This window comes from Lissotriton helveticus, chromosome 10, assembly GCF_964261635.1.
Source record: "Lissotriton helveticus chromosome 10, aLisHel1.1, whole genome shotgun sequence".
In the NCBI taxonomy this organism is placed as follows: domain Eukaryota; kingdom Metazoa; phylum Chordata; class Amphibia; order Caudata; family Salamandridae; genus Lissotriton; species Lissotriton helveticus.
The window spans coordinates 77,044,914-77,060,279 of NC_136071.1; positions in this window are offsets into that span (position 1 = coordinate 77,044,914).

Here is a 15,366-nt window from a genome sequence, read left to right on the forward strand (position 1 = left end):
TTGCCATTGAGCAACATTCCGTCCATCATCTTGTGTGTTTTGCTGGTCGATCCCGCACAAACAGCCTTATAGGAGTGGCGCAGTCTAATCCATCAGATTTCACTATGACAATTCTAGGACACCACTGCATCAGAGCCTTATGCCTGCCTCGCGGCAGACGTAAGGGTGACGGAGTGCCGCAGGGATAGGCTAGCCCCATGCATTGCTGGAGTTGCATCATGCTTGTGACACAACTGCAGCAATGTGTGACTTTAGCGCTGGCAGATACATCAGGATTCCAGACATATCTGTCATTAATTGCGACATGGAGCTCCGTACAGTGAATACAGAACATCCACAGTGTCGCAAGAAGAGTGCAGTGAAAAGTGTTGCAAGGCTGTTTGGTCACAGTGCTGCAACACTTTCATGGATGAGGCCGAGGAATATGCCCTATCTTATTGATAGTGCGCATTCCTGCCCTTTTGCTTTGTCGCCGGACAGTGCAGCAACAATCCATGCAGCGCTGTCCGGCACCGAAACGTTCTGAAATCAGGCCCAAGTGTTTGCACCAATTTTAAGACCATCTATTTTCTGGTCTTAAAAAACTGCCTCTAACTTGAATTAGAGGCAGTTTTTTGGGGTTTGCACCATACAAGGAATTCTTTTTAAATATCGCGAAGTGAGGTTAGCAGCAGTTTTTGCAAGGGAACGCCCATGCATCTTATTTTCATTAACTCCCGCTAACAGAAGTGGTGATCTTAAAAATTCACGTTTCCACCGGAAAAGTGCCGCTAACTGTAGTTGGCAGCACTTTGTAAATAAGGCGATAAAAAAGCTGCTGTAACATCAAAAAATTGATGCTACGGTGGCGTTAAGTCCTTGTACATATGCCCCTGAGATTCTTTGTTTTACAGTTGTCAATATGGTGAGCTCCATTTTGTATTTTCTACAAGTTGCTGCAACTTCCCAGTGAGTGGCGATGCATACCTGCCTACAGGTGTTGCCTTGTCAAACCTCGCCGTTGTGCTCCCTGGCTGTCTATGGTCAGGCTGCAGTGTTGTTGTTCTCTTGGTCCATTTGCATTCCGTTTCTACTCTTTGTCGCATATCGTTAAATGGCGGCCCTCGGCTTCATTCAACATTCATGTGATCATCTCACTATCCAGACTCTTAACCAAAATGGCGTCACTAATTTTGCAAGCTAATTAATGATTCTGAATCACTCACAAAGAGCGCAGCCTGTTTGTTTCTCCATGGCTCTCTCATTGTACGAGCAGCATAATCAATACGAAAACAGGAGACAGCGGCGATGAGCTCCTGAGCGCCTTGTAATTTCCAGTTCATAATTACATACCAGTAATTGCCCGTTCGTTAGCGCATGTATTGCAACAACTTTCTGATTCTCCAGGACCTCAAAGAGGCAAGACACAAGAAACACATCTTAATAAAGTCTGCTGGCACGAAAAATCTAATTATGCGTAATTAATTCAACTGCTGAATGCCTGTGGCGGAGGGATATCGACTGCGAGAAGCTGGGAAATTGATTTTATTGGCATATTAGAAGTCTCCCAGTCGCAGAGGTTGATCCACTCCACGTAAAAATCGATCTTAATTGAGCACCTGAAAGATGACGCTGTTCTCTTCCCAGGGCCTTGGCTTCTGAAGGCGAGCTGAGCCCGCGAGGTTCGCGAAGCTTCTTTGTCCGTTCTACCATTGTGGAATCCATAAACATGGGCGCCATGCAGTTTCTGCAAAACTAACACATATGTTCACCTTGAAAGTGCATGATGGCTGAAACCAGAGTCAGTCTGCTCTACAGACATGTCTAGGTTGAGTATGAAGCATCTAATGCCCTTGAAATGTCTAATGTGGGTATTTTTGTAGCATTTAGGCTTGTAGAGATTTATAAGCAGACCAATAAAAGCTACTGATCAAGATTTTGGCAAAACAATATATGCTGAGAGCAGCTGGGCTAAGAGGCTCTGGGCTGGTTGCACGTGTTCACACGCATGTGGGGACATGCGCAGGCAGAGCGATTGGTACTACCTGTCTGAGCCTGCCTGTTATTTGCAAACAGGGGGGACAGTCAATGAATTGGTTGTGGCCTGTGTAGGTCCTATAATTTTACTGGACGTTCAAAAAGAAATATCCCTATGTATTTCTGACTATATTAGAGTGTGTAGGGCTTCAGAGTCTGTAGTTCTTTAATCTAATCACATTATAGGTGAAAACTGCATCACAGCAAGAACTTTGCATTGGCTGGATCTAGAAGGAAGTTTAATGGGTGCTTCCCAAGATAAAAAAAGGTGTCCGAGAGCAAATAAAATATTGAACTGGCCTTATTTGCACTCCGTCATGTACTTTGAGTTTGGTTATAGTTTACAGACTCAAGCTTTAATTAGATTTGAACTACTTTTCAGGGGTAAGTTAACTGCTCTCATGACCAGCAGGTAGTTCAACATCTTTTCCATACAATAGATCCATTTGGAGGGGATAAAGTCTGTTCTGAAAGGGGGTGGGCACAGAATCAGGCTCAAGGAATTACATTCACACACTCTGAAAAGCCTGTCCCAGAGAAGCAATGGGGGAGCAGTCGCATCCCGTCTATAGTTTCTCGAGGAGGCCCTTTCGAAGTTTGCCAGGAAGAAACCATTTTGACAGGGTCAGTTGGGTTGGGATTAGAATAGTCAGTGAAATGTAAAGTTTGACCACTTGAAGCTGCCATTTTGAAAGGTCCCAAGATGGTCTTTGGGCGAGAAGGGACAGGGATTCATTTGGCAGAGGGCCTCTTTATAGAACTCACACTTAAAAATCCATGCACAAGGCAAAGACTTTGAGAACAAGCCTGGACCTGAAGAAGAAGGCTCTTGACTACTGACTCTTGCTTGAAGAAGGGGACTCACTAAAAGACTCAAAGACATATGACTCCTGCTGGCACTTATATATACGGAGACTGCCTTCTCTATTGCCAATGGTCATTTGTTTGCCTCTGTTTGTGTAAAGGCGAAGTAGGGTTTTTTGGGGGGTTCAGAGAAGAGTGGCATTAAGGAGTAGCAAGTGATGCTAGGATTCATGAATTAGCAGTCTTAAAAGAGAGGGAATTTTAGGGTTCAGACAAGGGTAGCTTTGAGGAGTAGTAGGGATTTTTTGGGTTCAGGGTACTACTCAGGTTTATGGGTTCAGAGGTGGGAAGTGTTAGGGTCACTAAAACATTTTTAGGGTATAGCTAATTAAATTACAAAATGCATGGAATAAAAACAAATGTTAAATTCTATACTTGTGGAATTGTTGTAGGTAATACATTATTACCTTGGCAATTTGAGATCAACTTTAATGTAGTCGACATTTTTAAAGTTGACTTTATTACTTACTACCACATCAGAAACACAAAAGGGAGAAGGACTCCAGACACAAGCGAGCCCAGTGAATCACATAGGACTGGACCCTGCAGAAGACCTGGCTCGAGAGAGACCGGTTCCCGAATGCCTCACAAATAAAGTTACCTGCCCAAGAATCAAAGATGAATCCCAACATGCGTAAAGAAATTAAACTGATTATGCTTATAGTTCATTCTCCTGAAGCAGCCTCCCTATGGCTACCTTCATGAATAAAGACCTCATCTTTAAGTTAATGGTTTTCCTACCCCTGTTTATCTTTTTTGGTCTTAAAACTTCTCTCCATACTTTCCGAGGCAACAACACTACTCAACTCACCTTTGAACCTGGCGTTGAAGCCATTATCCTTCTCAAATCTCTCTTTATGATTTTAATAAACCGTAAGCCTGTGTATTGCACCAGATTTTTCTCACCTCCATAGATCAGTAGGACCTCCAGTGGGATATATGTGTTTATAACACTTCTGCCATGAGTAACTGATACCCTTTATCATTCTCCCGTCTCTTGCATTTACCACCTGCATGCCTCTTATTGTGAAACCGAGCCACTGCCTTATGGGATACCTCAATGTTCGCTTCAGTATGCATTTGACCCAAAAATGTCCACATATCCTCATTTTCTTCACGTTTGTCTTCTGATGTTTTCTCCCTTCAATATATTTTTGCTCCAACACCAAAAATGCCACATGATGAAGCAGAAAATTACAAGTGGCACATGGTAACAAGGGCGCATAGTTGAATAGAGCACTCAAAAACTATTAGGGTTTGATTAACAAGGTAAACACACTTTTGTGTGAGTTTACAATTGTCTGTTATTCACAAAGGGGTTTACGAGTCGTATCATTATGAGTGAGACATCTCTGTACATAAAATTAATAGGAATGTGAATAGCAAACAATCATATACTCACACAAAAGTGTAAGCTTGCCTTTGTGAATCAGGCCCCTTTGTGTTTTACCTTTACCACCCATTGCACCAAAAACAAGGTGATGCATGGAATACCTGAATTAATCCACTGGCAATCACTCGGAACCGCATCCTAATCCATCTTCTTTCGCCCACCATGGCACCTCACTTTGGATCCAGCTATATGTAAATAAGTCTTGACCCACAACCACAGTGATATCTATCCTCCACTCTCCTGTCTTTAGGATGGGAGACAGCGTTCATAACACTGTCCGTAGTACCACATGTGTTGGTAACAACGCAGACATTACATCGTCTGTGTTGGGTTATATGATGTTACAACTCATTCCGTTGCAACGCATGCCTTTTCCACGCATGCGTTACAACGGAATGCCATTACCACGCATATGGTTTACCACGAAAATGCCTTTACCACGCATAGTTTAACAACGTTTTTCGTTGTTTAACTATGCATGATATCGGCATTTTCATGTTAAACCGACTGCATGATTGATTATGTAGTTCAAATCTATATATATATATATATATGTTTTTTTAATTAAGCCTAACCAAATAAATTATTATAATTAAAAAATATACTTACATTTTCTTTCGACGGTATTCTCCTTCTTCTTACTCTTTAAGTGGTCCTTTCTCTATTTTTGATGCAGTACGTAGACGCACGTACGTAATCACGTCTGTTAGGGAGGCTCTTTCCATGAAGGACAGAGGCACAGAAGAGCGCGTTTTAGGTAAGTTTTCTTTCTGTTTTTTTTTAAACCCTCTCGTTTGTTTGTTTTTTTGGGGGGGGAGACCCCCCTAGCCCCCCTTTTGTTTTTCGACCTTTAACTCACATTCTTTTACTACGTATTTCGTAGTAAAGGAATGCGTGGTAAAGGTTATAGTGGTAACCACGCATGCGTTGTAAAGCATGCGTGGTTAGTGCATTCGTGGAAACGGCTTCGTTGTAGAGGCTGTTTCCCCTGTGTTGTTTTTGTGGCTTCTCCTAGGTTATACATCAATGTCAAACTAACGCGGACAAATCAGACCACTTTCTCTGGACATTAAATGGGGCCCTCCTACCAGCAGCATGTTACAAGAAAAGGTCTATGTGCTCAGAACAAACCCAGTAGTGACCAGTCACTTTCTCTGAGAACACTACGGGGTCGATTCACAGAACTAATCTGAGACAAAATCCTAAACTTACTACTTTTGGTATTCACAGAAGGCATTTAGTAGTAGTAAAGTTAGTATTTTGTCTTAAATTCGTATTTTGTCTTGAGTTAGTATTTTGTCTTAAGTTGGTATTTTGTCTTACGTTAGTATTTTATTTTAAGTCAGGAGTTTGTCTGAAGTTATTATTGTGTCTAAAGTTAGGATTCTGTCTTAAATTAGGATTTTGTCTGAAGACCAAAACCCTAATTTAAGACAAAATCCTAACTTAAAACATAATACTAACTAAAGACAAAATACTAATTTAAGACAAAATTTTAACTTAAGACAAAATCCTAACTTAAGACAAAATACTAATTTAAGACAAAATCCTAATTTAAGACATAATACTAACTTTACTACTACTAAATGCCTTTTGTAAATACCAAAAGTAGTAAGTTTAGGATTTTGTCTCAGATTAGTTCTGCGAATCAACCCCTCTATCTTCCCATTGAGACCTTGCATGTCAGCTCCAGATCTGTCCCCTCAGTGCTACAAACCTGATGCCTCTTGGTGGGTTTGGGGGTGAGGTGAATCAAATTTATTTCACCAGCTGGCAGAGGGGCACATAGCTCCTAGATACTAGAGCATCGCTTGCCCATGCTGTCTCACCGCTGCATGCCTGCTTCTGGCCAGAAGTTTCTGCTCCCTCATGTGTGCAGAGGGCCCTCGTTCACATTAGTCCATGTCCTGCCTTGAGATACCTCCATCTTGTGGCAGGAGCTCTTCGCAGCGTAGGGTAGCTGAACATTTGTCCCATGTTCTGGAACTCGGCTGATGATCTTCTTGCTAGTGAGTTTCATTTATGTGGCATGTATCGTGCAGAGCACTGCTGTCCACTATCCTTCACGCCCATATGTGTTCGTAATGAGTGATCTTGCACATCAGCACCTCATGGGGTTACTGCAGTACCCACTTCTCCACCAAGGGAAAAAAGTCCTCATGTGGCTCTGAAGGAACCTTCCTGTGTTTGCTATTCTGCTCACCAATAGCCTTCCAAGTGTGTGAAGATTTGTAGGATTTGTTTCCTAGTCCTCATCACATCTTCTTGCCACCCTCTGCCAGCGGTGGAAAAAGTTCATGCCTCACACGTTTACTGTGTTTCGGTAATCAGGGCACCTCCTTTGGAGAATGGTGACTGGCCACATCTGGTTGCACAGTCTGGTATAGTTCTTCTTGTTAAGCATGTTATGTCACCAACAGAAGAGTGGTTTGGGACCAGTCACATTTGTTGCTTCTCCTCCTTTTTTTATCAACGTGATCATGGGTAGTGTAGCAGACCTGTTCTTTGTTGGATGGTTTCTGATATTCCCACCATGCTGCAGCATCATTGGTCACAGTCAGTAGTTCGATATGTCATGCGGTTTGGTTGTGCATCAGTTTCACGCCAATATATGTGATTCGGACCACAACCTCCCATTTTTTAGCCCAAAAAAAGTGTATGCTTTTGATGATCCAGCAATAAAATTGCTTATGTTTTATGTAATTCAGTGAGGATCATAAATCCTCTCCTTTTTTTTCAAACCCCCCCATTTTTCTGTTTCCAAATGGTGTCGTATGCGCTTATGAGGGGAGTCATTCTGTTTTTAAATCCGCATACTGTGCTCATTGTTCTTCAATCTGGTGTGGTTCATGTGGCCGGTGCACATGTGAAGCTTATAATTAGGCTTCTTTCATGATTTGATGTTGATGGTGCTTACTGCATAAATGTAAATCTCAACTCCCTTCAGATCCCCTTACTATGGAGGAGACTCAAAAATATATCCATAGTAAACACATGAAATGCAGACCTAAGTGTGAAATATCACTAGGGCTCCCGGTTTTATGGAATTTATAATTTTTGACATCTCAGTCTGCATTTATCTATAGTTAGTTTTTACCCATCTTATTCGTATTTATTCATATTTATGTTGTGTTTTGAGAGCAAATGCAGTCGTAAACTGGTATGTTTCCACATTTATTTAACTGATAAACTTGTACTCTTACATTGATGCCTGTCACGTTTTAGCAAATTAGGTAGCCAACAATAGCAAAACACTACACCTTCAGGTAAACAATAGCAGCATATACAAATATAGGTTAAGCTATGCCTGTATTTGAGGACATCTTGTCCCGTTTTTCTTCTCCCCATGTTATCTATGCATTCAGCTGTTGCATGGAATTCATGAAGGACAGAACGGAGAGTGACTCACAGGAAGCACAATTTTCGTTATTTTTCTGCATTTAAAAATAAATACAGAGAGGAAACGCATTGTTATCTGTCTGTACTTATCTGTAAAAATGGAAAACTTGGAACCTTACCTATGATCTGCATAAGTCGCAATTCTTATGCGGCATGCCCTGGAGAGGGATGTATGACATTACAACGCATGCTTTTACCACGCATGCCTTTACAACGCGGTTTTTACAACGCATACCTTTACAACGCATAGCGCTTTGGGGTGCTGGATAGTGAATAGTTTAATTTACTATTCCAACTCCAGTCCCCGTGGATAGTAGGGAAGGTGTTGGATAGTAAATTAAATCTATTCCCTATCCTAGAGCGCCCCCAAGCACAATGCGTTGTAATGGTTTGCGTTGTAAAAGTTGCATCGTAAAGGCACTGCGTGGTTAAAGTTGCGTTGTAAAGGATGTTTCCCCCTGGGGAGATATTAAGATGTACTTAACACTATCCTTGAGTTTGATCCGATTGAATCTAAACTTGTTGCGGAAAACATAGATAGAAAGGGCGTCTCTAGACTATATCGGGCATTGGCAGTCAATACACCAGATCCCCTTAAAATTGTGAAGCATAAGTGGTAATGGACCTGGGTTTTCTAAAGATGATGTCTGGCTTGGTGTTCAGATGACCACCAAAGTGTCAGAGATTTCAACTAAATTTCGCTTAATCCAGTGCAAATAATTTATTCGAGTCTATTCTATTGCCCAACAGACTGCATAAGCTGGGGACAGCAACTAATTTCCGCTGCATAAGATGTAATAAGATAATAGGTATATTTTGGCATGTGCTATAGAATTGCCAACAAAAATTCAGGTACATTGGTCACAGATTCATTCTATTTGGCATCACAATAGCACATGACCCCAAAAGTGTCATTTGGGCATACAATCTGATTGGGATAGATTACATGGAGATGTTTCAAATGTTTTATGTAGTAACAGAGAGGGACATTTCCAGGCAGTGGTGGGCGACAAGTGCTCTGGAGGTGTCAGAGTGGCTTAGAGCCATTGACTATTGCACCCATGCAGAAGAGTCTACCTATAAAAGCCAGGGCTACCTGAGGAAAACATAAGAAATGAGGGGGGGGGGGAGGGACCATTTTCTTGCTCCCGTATTCACATGAGAATTTCAGCTTCAAATTATGAGACTGTATCGAGGCAAGCTGGTAGAATGAACCACCACTGTGATACATTTGATGTTGAACCTGTACCTGTGTGTTAAATAATCTGTGCCTGTTGTTCCAAGTGCTCACAACTGTTTGCAAAAGGAGTAAAAAGAAGTTCAAAAAAGATTTACGGGGGAGTAAAATGGACTAATTCATGGAAAGAAATCATAACATATGCATGCATCCTTTATGCAGTAGTCCTTAAGTTTAATGTTTGTGTTTAAGTGAAGCATTGCACACCTACCTTTTCACCTACTACCTGCATGAACAGAAAGCAGCAACCATTACACACAGTGTAAAGATGAAATTCACACTTGTAGAAGTAGAGTTAGCTCCTCTTTATTTCAAGAGTTACCTTTACAAACACTCTGGGAGGAAAGCAAGGTACACCTTGTCATCACTGCTCCCCTGACTGGTTCTTTGGACATCTCAACAACATTCTAGAATGTCCAGCTGATGACCTCACAAGCCAGAGGGGAGCTATAATATGGTGTCCTACTTGAGACATTCTACTCCCCATAGGTACCCATGCAAGTACCTATCGTCACGACACAGAGGAAGGAACTTTCTGCACTTATCCGGGCACCCAATTTACATTCAGGATCAGGGAAAAGCTGTTAAACAAGGTAGAGAAGTCCCACAAATGTTTCCAGTTATCACATCATGTATGTTGACATGCGTGGCCATGTGTTACTAAAGAAATCATGAATATGTTACTATGGTGTATGTGAACAATGACATATATCAAGCATGAGTTGAGAGGGAGTGTATGTCTATACCTTAAAAACATAATGACAGATTTACAAGCCCCTTGCACCACTTTTGCGTCATTTTTAACATGGGAAAAATGGCGCAAAAGTGGCGCAAGGGTCTTATAAATCTGCCCCATAGGGCTCTGTTTAGACATCCTGTGCCCTTATTCACAGTGCCATGTAAGAATCCAACTCAAACAACCCCGGGGGATATGATGTTCGTGCATGGCCTCATGCCAGGGTTTGCTCATAAGGCATTTAGGGTGGAATAACCTGAGAAAACCTTTTCTGTGGTATTTTTGTTGCCATTGCTCCCTTCACTGCACCCTTTGGTCATGCAGTTTTCCCACTTCTGCTGCAAAAAGTGGTAGGGCCCGATTTACAGAACTAACTTAAGACAAAATCCTAAACTTACTACCATTTTGGTATTCACAGAAGGCACTTACTCATTTCGGTATTCACAAAAGTTAGGACTCCTAACTTTAGGACACCTAAATGCCTTCTGTGAATACCGAAAGTCTTAAAGTTAGGATTTTTCACAGTTTAGGAGTAGTAAAGTTAGGACTCCTAACTTTACTTCTCCTAAACTCCTGGGCTTCAATGAGCTAGGTGTTCAAATGTCAGCATTCACCAGTACACGAGCAGACCGCAGGAGAGTGTGAAAGCTCTGAAAGCACGTGTGTGCACACAGCAGCCTAGAAGCTTGCCCAGTACATTGCGCACTGATGGACACAGGAAACTACAGAAACAAAGAAACGCTGTGACATTGAGCAGTGCAGAGGACAGCAGCGACTGCAGCGTGACACTATTTTTCAAGCACCTGTACTGCACGCATGTTTGTAACGCATGACGAATATAGGCTCAGAAGGACACACAGTGCACTTGCTTTGTCATTTAAATCATGTCATAATGTAAAGCCCCACTGCTGGGGTTGTTAAGTGCACTAGAGTTGGTACTTTATCAAAACCATAGGCAAAGCAAGAGCATACCACATGCCCTTTAACCCCAGACAAAGGCACAGCAAGTGAGATTAGAAGGCTTTTGTGCCTTTTAAACGCTCTGCTGAAAATCTGAGTTTGTCTCATGGCAACAAACAGGGATTTTCAATTATCACAATATGATTTTATATGATCAAAACAAGGTGTAACTATCTACTATTTACTTGTAATTAAACAATGCAATTAGCTGAAAGAGAGAGTCTGTGTGTGTGTGTGTGTGTGTGTGTGTGTGTAGGGACCCTCTCTCTAAATTTTCACCACTATTTTAGGTCTGGCCCCTAGTGGCTAGTTGGCTGTCTCATCAGCCTCATGTATTCCAATAAATATATATGTAATATTACAAATACCTACCTATCTATACCAGGCACCCAACACCGAAAGGGCTCAAATGGCTTCAGACCCACACCCCACGTGTGTGCCAGCCTGGGCTGAGACAGCTTCCCGGGCACACAGAGACAGTTTTTTAGCTTATCGCAGCCGAAGCCGAGTACTTCACACAGGGCCGGTCCTAGGATATGTGGGGCCCCGGGCAGAATAGGAACATGCGAGTCCCCTATAATTTGGATAAGATTTAACCTCATAGGAAGTGACATCACAGGAAGTAATATCAATTGGCCATTATTAATATGGCATTCATGAAGCTGCTTTGCAAGAAGCTACTTCCCTAGATTGAATATCAGCAACATGGTTAAAATAGTATTAATAATCCTAATAAAATACGTACATAGATATTAATTTGCTATTATGTAGAATAAATGAAGTTTAAATGTAGTTTAAATGAATTAAACTTGGCTATTGTGATATTGAATGGGATGAATGAAAATTATATGCTAACCGGTCATTCTAATTCTGACACTAATAGATGTCCAAATGAGAGGTGCAAACTTTACTAATGTGGAGAAAAAAAGTTGTGTGTATTTCCAAACGACTGGAGTTAGACCACAGCTCAAGAGGGTGATAGTTCCAGTCCTGCATAACAGGAAAGGAGAAGGATATGCCTCCAATTAGGGCCATCAAAATTTTAGTGTGGCACAGGATGTTGGTTGGCACAGAGTATGGGGTTTTATGGACTGAACGTAAGGAGTGCTGTAGAAAGATAGACCCTTTTTAATGCAGTGCACAACGACAAATGGATAGTGCCTTGCAGATAGAGTGTTTTGGACCAAAAACCCAGCAGACAGCACAGAGGAGAGAAGAAATGGCATAGCAACACAGCCATCTCAGAGGAGGAGCATAGCACTGTTTTGAATGATTTGAAGGGTATTGAATGCAAAAGGCAAGAAGCCCAAGAAAAAGGGCATATGCTTAATCGATTGAGAAGTAAATTGACTGTACAACACCCTCATGGTAGTGAGAGGGCAGACAAGGAATGATTTTCTCTTGCATATGGATGTACTAAAGGCAAGTGGATGAAAAATGGTTATTATAGTCTGAAAACAAGAGAAGATGTTGGAAAATGAATCCAAGATTTTTTTGCTGACTCTGCCCATGTGGGCGATTGACGTACTTCCACCTGCCACCAAAAAGTACACCATATAGTATGAGATCCTTTAAAATTGAGAACCCTTGATTTGTCACTATAAGGTTTTAATGAATTTGTCTTCATTCAGAAATCAACTGCTAGCATGCACATACAAACATATTCTTCGGCAGAGACCTGATTGCCACTGAATGAAATCATGTTTGGGTATCAATATGTGCAAGATTTCATCAAGAAACCAGAAGGTTAACACAGCAACTGACATACACCTAAAAACAGCCAGGAGTATTGGTTTTGTCAATGGTTGTTAGCTTTTTAAGCTAAATGAGTAACAACAATACATAATTTTACTGTCACGTTGATGTTTTGACCAATAAGTAGCTCCTTCCACGTTTGCATAGAATCACAACTAGAATGCAGGACCATTGCTCATTATGCTCTGCAGAGAGGCCATATTTTGAATGGTCATGTAATCTGAACACCTTTTTGACCCACAGACAGGCACAGTGTGAAAGTTTGTACTGCAGCAGCCTCAACTCCAGAGTGCTCAAATGTAGCCTGTCATAAACACTCAGTACCAAGGGTGCATCATCCAAGAGTAATGTGCTGTGAAATGAAATACAGAAACACACATGCTGGAAATAGTTAGCACTCTTGTCGAATGCAAGGTTAAGTAAAGCATGGGAAATATAAACAGGAACAAAATCACTCCCGTGGATTACCCTAACATCAGGACCGCTGGAATTATGAGGCAGGAGAGGGTTAAATTATGTGACAGGGTGAGTAAATTATGCTACAAGAAAAGGCAAGTTATGCAGCATAATGTGGCACATATTGAAATAGTATTACTTCATTTTTTGCCCTTTTTAAACTTGGTAACACTGTTTGGGCATTGGTTGCACCCATTAGTATCACTTTAACACCCAAATTTAGCAGTGGGAACAGAATATGACTATTCCAGTTTTTCAATGGGCCTTCCCACATGTTGCAAGACGTCTCGCTGCATTTTTTTAAACTTTTGAACCGTTTGAGATACAAAACAGTTTTGTTGTTAAAATCTGTAGATTATGCAGCATATGATGGATTATGTGGCAAATACAGCAAATGCATAATTATGCAGAAATCGACACCACCGCACAATCTCATAATTCCAATGGCCCGGCCTAACATGCAGCATCAGACTGGGACAGAAAATAGTCCATGTACCAAAATAAAAGGAGCCCCAATTAGTGAGTTACTTAGCTAGAAAAGTGTCCCATATTTGCAAACTAGGGACGTTTTGAACTTGTAAAGACATGCGGTATAAGTGTTTTGTAAGGTATGGAAGACTGCACTGATTTGAGTTTGCTGCAGGCAATGTTTACTTTAATATCATAAACATCAGCAGTAAAAAAACGCTCACCTGACAATAAAGCAGGTTAACAACTAGCAAGAAAAACAGCCTACATACTGACTTGACAGCTGGGCTTTAAGTGGGATGAAAAAACTTAGGGGTGTCTTTCAAAGGGGCATGGCTGATGTAATTAAGGGTGTGGCTTAAAAACACGTGAGCTATATAAATGTGTGCATAGCATACTGTGTCGCCCGACTGGTATTTTGCTGCTTCTGTCACTGCATCCAGATAAATAATACAACACTTAACATTACACCAACAACAAGCCTGGACTATTGGCTTTGCCAGTGGTAATTAGTTGCATAAGATGAATAAGCAGCATCTACAGCTTCCTTGTAAATAATGTTGAAAATGCTTCAGTTCTGAAATGATGAGACTGAAAGAACTATAACGAGTCTCGTTGAAGTTACATTAAAGGCAGTGAAGGGTGGCACTGCTGCTGAGTTAAGGCTTGTTTTTTCACTCTGAGGGTGAGGGCAAAAATGGAGAGCGGCCCGTCTCATCACCTGCTTTTCAGAACTTTCATTCATTGTGCAGACACTGGATCAATAATGTTTTTCGCAGGCAAAGTAAAGGACATGAATATAGGGCCCCTTTTCAGTGTCCATTTTAATTTACTACCTCGTCTAAGACTCGAGTGACCCAGTACACTGTAAACCCTGCTCCATCCACTTTTTCATGATGATTCTGCTCCTCTGCCTGCACCACTTGTCTGCCGCTGTCCGCGCGACCCGCAGGGGAGCATGGGCGGGGCAGCGCCCTAGTCCCACACGACGCGCGAACTCAGCCCAGGCAACGCCCCTCCTGGCGCCCACCTCCAGATTCCAACAAGGCGAGGTCCCAAATGGGAGGAGGTGCGCCCCTCGGGTATTTAGGTTCCCAGCGCCAGTGTTCGGCCTCTTTCCTGCCCATTCGGCTCTCCCGGCTCTGCGCTGTTCCCACCCTGAACCCTACCCAGCGGCAGAGCGGCAGTGCGAATTGGTGAATAATTTAATGGTCTAGTTTTGTGTTGCAGGCGGAGTCACAGGGCGATCTGGAAGCAGACGGACAGTAAGGGTACCTCTGCGGCAGAATGGTACAGTAAGGGTACCTCTGCCTGGCACAGTAAGGGTGCCTGAGCCAAGGACCTGGAGTTCGGACTGTTGCGTGTGGGTGATGGGCCATTCTTACGTTCCCAGGCTGGAACGATGGGCGATTTCCAAAAGATGGAATTTGGCTTTTGCAAGGACACAAATTCGGTGGCTGGGTTTCCCGGGTATGAGATGGGGCCAGCTGGAAAAGAAGCTTGAACAATGCCTGGTAGCACAGGCCGGTCCTCCCAATATTCTCATTATACACTTAGGTGGGATTGATCTGGCTGCGGTAGGGAGGAGGGCCCTGATTCAGGCCATGCAGAAGGGCGTGGCCGCATAACAAAAAAGCTAGGAGCTACTGAATTAATCTGGTCTGAAATTGTCCCCCGCAAAGCATGGAGGGGCGCACGATCACAGGTGGCAGTAGAACAGTCCCGCAGGAGAGTCAACAGGTCCATGCAGAAGTTCATGGAGAAAAGGGGGCTGGGGTTTATCAGGCACGCACTCATACAAGAAAGAACAGATGGTTATTACGAGAACGATGGGGTGCACTTGTCTGGGTTGGGTATGGATGTTTTCCTCCTAGACGTACAAGAGGCTTTGTCAGCGGCAGGTTCTAAGTAGCATGTTTGGTGGGGGGCTCTGTCATCGACGGGGGCCTCCTCCAGAGCTGTGGCGGAGTATAGGGCGATCTGGAAGCAGACGGACAGTAAGGGTACCTCTGCGGCAGAATGGTACAGTAAGGGTACCTCTGCCTGGCACAGTAAGGGTGCCTGAGCCAAGGACCTGGAGCC